The following is a 7,962-nucleotide window of genomic DNA, read 5'->3' on the forward strand; positions in this document are numbered from 1 at the left end:
TAATGCTAAGGAAGTATACTGAGTGTCACACTGAGCAAAGCTTGAACAAAAGATACCTCAAAGCCTGCCCCCACAGAAGCTCACTTCCTTCAACAAGGCCACACCTACTTCAACAGGGTTACACCTTCTAATAGTACCACCCCCTTTGGAGGCCATTTTCATTCTAACCACCACAGTCCCCATGAAATTCCACATGCTAATATTCAAGGACTTCAAAATTACTTTGGCTTTATTACAGCATTGGTAGCAACTGGGAAGATCATGGAAGTCCTTGAGGCAACTGAAAGCCCACAGTTCATCTGAAATGAAGTCAGAGGTTTAAGGGAAGAGTAACAAGGCCAATTTCCCCTCAAGAAATACTGGCCATAGAAAATCACCAGCCTTAATGGGATCTTCCTTCTCTTCATACACTCTGTACTTTGGTACAGAGTACATTGCACACTACTCCGCATAGCACCCGGCATTGCCTTTATGAGGCCAGCACCTTCTCATCGACCACACGGCCCCTTCAACCTTCCTCGTCTCTAGACTTTGCTAATAAACTTTCAAGACGCAGACTTGTTTCTGAAACTCCTCAACCTACTGACTGTGTTGACAGCTTACTCCTGTGCATTCACTTCATTTTCTAGTTCATTGATTCTTTTTCCAAAGTGAGGTACACTTTCCTGAGGTAAGTGTACCTCAGGAGCTTCTAAAGCATCAACTTACTCTTCTCATTAGTTCTAGCAATAAGCTGCTTTCCATCAAGGGCACATCCATTCTGATCACTTCAAGCATCAAGCTTCCCACCCTAAATGCCATCAAAACTCATTAGCCTGTTACCCAAAAGCCCCCGAATCCAACTGACCACTCTGCCCTACTCTTTTCTATCACTAGTTGGGAACATAGTACATCTGAGAACACACCCTCTTCATCTCATGAAGATTCAATCACTTTTCTATTTCAATATCCATTTATAGAGAACCAACAACATTAATCTTTCACCTACAAATTTAAAAGCTTGCTTTTATGGATTTCATTAGTTGGAAATGTCCATAGTCTCTATTTTTTCTGTTTTACTCTTTCTTCTGAAGAACAGCTACTATTGTGCTCATCATTTATTTGGCAAAAAAAAAAAATAGTTGGCTTATGCTATTTTCATGTTTTTGAAACATTTGATACAGATAAACTACACCCCTAAACTATGAGTGGTAGCTAGTTGATAGATATTTATCTAAGTACATGCCTGTGAAAGCATCAGCATGATAAACAAACATCTCTAATAACACTCTGGAGTTCTTAGTTCTTCATATTCTCCTTCCCATCACTTTTTCTCAACACAATGCCCCTGGTTCCCAGGGAACCATGTCTGCTTACATCATTATATTATGAATGCAAAAATGACAGTTCCCAGCTTAAAGGGAATAGAGAGAGTTTATTCTGGAGCCATTTTGAGTGACCATAACCAAGGAACACAGATTTAGATTTCCCCAAATTTTATGTTCTAACATGGAAGTAGTTTTATGCAGTATTATAGTTTTACAGACCAAAGAAAGTCATAAGTAAAGTCAAATTTAAAAATACGTTGATGGGTGTATCGGAAAGTCAGTTACAGTAAGATGGGAGAAGTTTCTCTAGCAGCACAAGATATTACCTGATAATGTTTTAATTTGGGGGTTGGAAGAAGCTAGTGTTCTAATAAGTTAATAGATTTCAAAAGTTTTTATTGATTAGTCATGTGATTTTGGTTCTGACACAGAGGTGGGCTGAGTATGGCTGCTCTGGGGGACTAGAACTACCAGAAGATAAGGTGATTTATCCTCCGGAGCTGGAACATTCCAACCTCTCCACAGTACTGCATTTCTGGTCAATCAATAAACCTCTGCAGACATGGTTTCTGTCCAGGAACTTTTTTCAGTGGGCGGGGTGTTTGTTTTGAGTTTTACAAGGCAGGGATTCTCTGCAAAGCTCTGACTGTTCTGGAGCTTGCTCTGTAGACCTGGGTGACCAGGAACTCACAGATATCTGTCTGCCTCTGCTTCCCAAATTCTGGGATTAAAGGTGTGTGACACTATCACCCCACATGGAATTCTTATTCATATGCATTGGTTAATTTTCTAAAAATGTATAATTACAAACTGTGAATTCATTTTCCATAGCATCTTTTGCTAAAGGAAACAGTTTTAACATCACCCATTTGTATCTATTGCTCACTTCCTATATTTTCAGTACTGTTTCTTTGTTGATATGCCACAAGATGCTTACCCATAACTTACTGATTCATTTAGCTATCTTTCCCCAGTTTCTGGTTCTTACAAATAAAACAGCCATGAACATACACCTATGTCTTTGTAGGTATTTTTTCCTAAAAATTTCCATTTCTCTTTGACAAATACATGTGATTAGAACAGCAAGGTCTTAGGGAGACATGTATGATGCCTTAAGGAATCTGACAAATCATATTCCCAGGAACCATGCATGACAGAGGCAGAAGCCTCACAATCACAGCACTGCATATGACCCATCGTTCTAATGGGTGCCATTCTCAGGCCCAGAACCTCACCTACCTCTGTATATCATTTGCAGCTACCTTAGTGGTATGAAATATATTTTCTAGTCCTTTCCCATAAGTTCTGTTTAGCACTTAGTTAAATACCCAAGGAAGATCCCCCATTCATTTCTAAACAATCCTCCTTTGATGCTAGCCCTTCCTTCTTTGATTTGTACTTTTCTAGTGTTTTGGTTTCTCTGCCTATATTATTGTGGTGGTTTTCTTGGGAATGGATGCCATAGGCTCAAATAATTAATATTTGGCCCATAGTTGGTTGACCTGTTTGGGAATAATTAGAGGGTGTGGCCTTGTTAGAGGAAGTGTGTCACTGGGGATAGTGCCCATGACATTCCCTGTCTGTCTCTCTGACTCCTACTTGCAAGTCAAGATGTAAGATCTCAGCTGCTCTAGCCAACATGCCTCCTGCTCCTTCGCTCTCACTAAGTCTCCCATGATGGACTCAACCCTCTGAAATCATAAGCCCAATTAAATGTTTTCTTTCATAAGTACTCTTAGGTGTGGTGTTTTCTCACAATGATAAAAAAGGAACTAAGACAACTATTAACATAATATTAAAATTTTAAAAATAAGCTAGGCATTGGTGGTGCATGCCTTTAATCCCAGCACTCAGGAGGCAGAGGCAGGAGGATCTCTGTGAGTTCAAGGCCAGCCTGGTCTCCAGAGTGAATGCCAGGATAGGCTCCAAAGCTACACAGAGAAACCCTGTCTCAAAAAAAAAAAAAAATTTAAAAATAACCAATAAAAAATAAAATATTAATTGGAATATAATTCTATAAAATGCTCATGGCATAAACATGGTCCTCCTTCCCCTGAGCAAATTGAGAGCACGGGAAGAGGTGGGAGGGAGCTAGGAGAATGAGAAGGGAAGAAGAGGAAGGATGCAGAGGTCATGAGGGAGCAGAAAGGTTGAGTCAGGTGAAGAATAGAAGAAAGGGTTTGTGATAGGTAGGGTTTTAGTTGGGGTGGTGGTAGGGGAGGACAGGAGGGAGAAGGGAACTGGAATTGTCATGTAAATCAATCTTCTTTCTAATTCAAATAAAAAAATCTGAAAACAAAAATGGTTCCCCTTCAAGCTCTTGGACATTTCAGATGGAAATCATATTGTCTAGAAAGCAGTAATGCTCACATAAAATTTCTGGTTTGAAGCTGTTTTGCTGAAAGGGTGAGGAGTATAAAGCAGAGCCCTTCTTTACTGTGAGATTCCAGCCTGCATGTCCCTGAACGCCCATGAGGTAAATGAAGCCCAGTAATCTCCTTCCATGACACTAATCCCCACAGACCGTCCTAATTACAACCTAATTCAAGGGAGTTATACAGTGGAATCTCATTCTAAATGAAAAAGCTGCTGAAATGTTTTAACTTTAAAAATCTTTATTTTTTTTCAAAATTACAATGAAAAACCTCAAAAAAAAAGCATTCTTAACTAATAAGAGAATGGCTGAAGACTTTTAAGAAAGCAAAATACAGCATTCAGGAGAAAGCTGAGAGGTAGTAGGAGCAACAGATTAAATTATGAATAATTATTCCATGTTTATTCAGGCTACTTAGCACATCTAGTTTAGATTTTAGTAGAAATATGCTTGCAATGACAGTTATGAAATTTTGGCTTGATAAACACTCAAAGGTAATTGAGGAATTTCTTCCCCTAAATTTCTTCACAATATTTTTTGCATTATTGAGTTTAGTGCTAGACAGAAGATAAACAATAGTAAAGAATAAATCCATTAGCTCTTGTTTGGAGCAAATAATGTTAGAGGATGGAAAAGTACTGCAACAGGCTTTTCATGTAGCCCTGATACATACCAATAAATTAGATGATAAGTAGAAAATGAAACAATAAAAATATACGTCACATATGTAACAAAGTGGAAGGTACATTTCTATAGATTGTAATTTCTAACAGAGGAACTATATTATAAGGCACATTGTTGAGCAGGTACAGCCATATTAGACTAGCAATAGATGCATTTCACAGCGCAAAGTGGACAGATGAGACAAGAGATTGGCTTTGTTAAGAAGCCTCCAAACTCTCTGAGAAGCCAGGAAATATATGCCACAGGAAATCCTGAGTCGCCTAAATCAAAAAAAAAAAAAAAAAAAAAAAATTGGGGGGAGGGGGCGCTATGAGAACACAGTAAGAACACAGAGGAGAGGTGGGAAGAGGAGGAAAGAGCCCAGGAAACTCAGCTTATCACAGTAGCTTTCTGGTGGAAAGTTATATAAAATGACTTATGCTGAGAAACCAGAAAACAAGAGAGAATCTTTCTGCAAGTGTCTAAAGTAACCTACCGATCCCCAGCCCTACAGCCTAAAACCATATAAACAAGACAAAGGCTAAAGACCTGAGGAAGGAGACTTGTGAAGCCAGCACCAAGAATGTGCAACTCTGTTCTCAGCTCGGTCAGAACTGCCATGGCGTTAAAGGGACAGCACAGCTCTGTGCTTCAGCAACATGCTGGCACACAGTGACTTCACTGGTGTCCAAGTGACACCCTCTCACTTCTTGAGAGCAACTTGGTTTTCTTTTATACATTTCAATTAAAAATGTATCAAATTATGACTTGCATGATCCTGTTTTCATTAATGGCTACTCATTATAGATAATCATTTTTAGTGATTGACTATATTCTTCAGTCTAATGCTCTCCCAACTGAGCTATTTTGGTGGCTAGATTGACTATATTCTTAAGTTAATTTTTTACTGTCAGCCTTGTAAAAGCAAGGTGCTATATACCTAAAATGAGTCAGAACATTCAAAGGTCATATTTAAATATTTGCCTATTTTACATGTCTTTGGATTTTTTAAATATTTGCCCAGAAATGTGATTTCTAAATTATTCTGTTGAATTTTATTTAACTTGGTTTCATAGTTCCAGAATTCTTTTGTTAGACTTCAATGATAATAAGAATATCCATAACCAGATAGTATAAGATAAAGTTATATTTGATAAATCTAAGAACTTCACTAAGTTGGTGTTTCAATCAAGCATTTACCTCCAGCGTTAAAACTATGATTAAAAGAAAACAAACTGCCCAAAAACCTAGTATGTCCTAAGTTAAAGAATATCACCATCCTAGATATCTTAAGTACTGGTAAAGTAATTATAGCATATATGTATGTTAAATAGATACTGCCTAAATCAACCCATTATCATAAATTTTTATACAATTTTGAAAAATCTGTGTCTCAGAACCCTGTTAACACTTGAAAGAAAATCTACATTAATACAGTTAACTAATTTTGGTCTAGGCCTGATTTTTAAATCACAGAAGAAAAGCATACTTGAATTTTATTCTATAAATTAATGTACATATTTAGTTTCTAGCAAAGAGTCAAAACTTCAGAACAATTTTTTTTCCTTAATGAAACAATACTATGCTCTTTGTGCATGTGTCTTGAGGAGAGGGCTGCTCGTGACTGTCTCATTGTACAGCCTCAGATTCACCATCCTCCTGCCTCACCCTCTGGAGCTGACCCTGAACTTGCACTGACTGAAACAAATGGCTTTCTTAAAGGTAATATTTTACAAAGTACTCTGTGCAGAATATGGCATACTGTTTTACTATCTGTAGTCTTCCACATGTATGACTCGTTTAATTCCTCTGAGGCACACTCATCAACTCATTATAAAAATCTGTATTTAAAATGAGAAGTCAACATGCCCAGATTTAACTGGGTTTCCCTTTAGTTTTAACACAGAACTACTAGCCCTTGGGTGTTGTAAAGGCTTGTTAGGAATGAAGATGTCCTAAAGAGACACCTGTGCCTCTTCTACAACTATCAGACTGTTGAAACAATGAGATGTTAATTACCGCAGGAACCTCAAGGTGGGTAAGGAAAAGGTACCAGTGAGAGGGAGGACCTAGTCTCCCAGGATAAGAATTCACCCAGTTCTCACTACTTGTCAGAACACCTTATCGGATAAGACTAAAGCCCAGACAACAGTGGGCATGACCACACCTGATGGGACTGCTCAGCTATGGAAGTACTTGGCCTCTACTTGCTTTAGGACCTGAAAGATGGACTTGAGGGGTTTGCTGGTTCTTTTTGTCCCTTTTCTCAATGGGGCCACATTGAGTAAATCTTCATTTTTCTGATACCTACTTTTGATTTGACTCTTTCTGTTATCTTACTGAGGATGGGAGGCTAGGTCTAACTTGGGGCACAGGTGGAGATCCCACTCAAGTTAAATACAGTACTGTTCCTTCAGAGTTTATTGTTTTACCTCTGAAGCAACATTGCTATTACCTAAACTAGCCTCACACACTCTTCATACACTACAAAATCTCCCAGGTACCACTAAGCACTCAGTTTGTCCTGCCGGTAACAAACCTTTAAGTGTAAGATGACCCTCAGATTATTACCAGATCATCCCTCCCATTCATTTTTAGTGGGCATCATTTCTGTATAACAGAAACATCCATTTATACTCTGCAAACATGTCTGCCCTTTTGATAGACAATTAGACCTATGAAATCAAAGTGCATTCTTTTTATTGCTGTGCTTCTGTAACCACCAGAGTGCCTAAAATGAATTATAATCTAACATGTTTCTTGAATTAATAAATAAGAGAATATACCCTTTAAACTATATTTAAGACACAGTGCATCACTTCTCCTTTCCTTCCCTCCCTCTAACCCCTCCCAAGCCTCCGCCCTCCAACTTCTCTCATGCCCCCTTTACTCTCAAACCACCACCTTCTATTTTTATCATTACTATTGCGCATGCATGAATACATAGTAACATAAATGCAATCTGCTAAATCTATGTTATGTAGCTTGTGTGTAGATTTCAGGGCTGACAATTTTACATTGGCTAAGCAATTATGGGGCTCATCCCTGAGAAAGACTAATTCTCCCTCTGCCAGAAGTGATTAGTTGACTGTAGTCCTCTATCTAGGAATGGGGTCCTGTGAGAGTTTCCCTTCTATGTTATCATATCTATTGGCATTACCATTGTTAGAATCTTGTTTAGACAGCCACAATGCCATGTTTACATATCATGGGTGTTGCTTCCCTGTCATTTCTAGGAGACACAACATCACAGATTTCCCAGTGCTCTTGCATTGTCTCCTCTAATACAACCTTCCCTGAGCCTTATGTTGTAGATGAAGCCACTGAGTTTGGGAAATCTCTGCATTGTGACAGTTGTGGTTTTCTGTAGTGGGATTTCCTTTCTATGATACTTTAAATTTAAGTCATCTTCACTTCTCTCATTTTAAAATAAAAATCCTAACAGAAACACATCTTGCGGTTATTGTGAATTACACTACAGAGTAAATGCAAAATGCTTAGAAAATTTTAGGCATAAAGACAATAAGGAACAAACATCAATTAAGAATGGCGGTATGAAAAAAAACAAAAGAAATTGGCAGTATGAAATCAAAGATATAAGTATTTTTCCATATGAAA

The sequence above is a fragment of the Cricetulus griseus genome, chromosome 8, assembly GCF_003668045.3.
Source record: "Cricetulus griseus strain 17A/GY chromosome 8, alternate assembly CriGri-PICRH-1.0, whole genome shotgun sequence".
Taxonomy (NCBI): domain Eukaryota; kingdom Metazoa; phylum Chordata; class Mammalia; order Rodentia; family Cricetidae; genus Cricetulus; species Cricetulus griseus.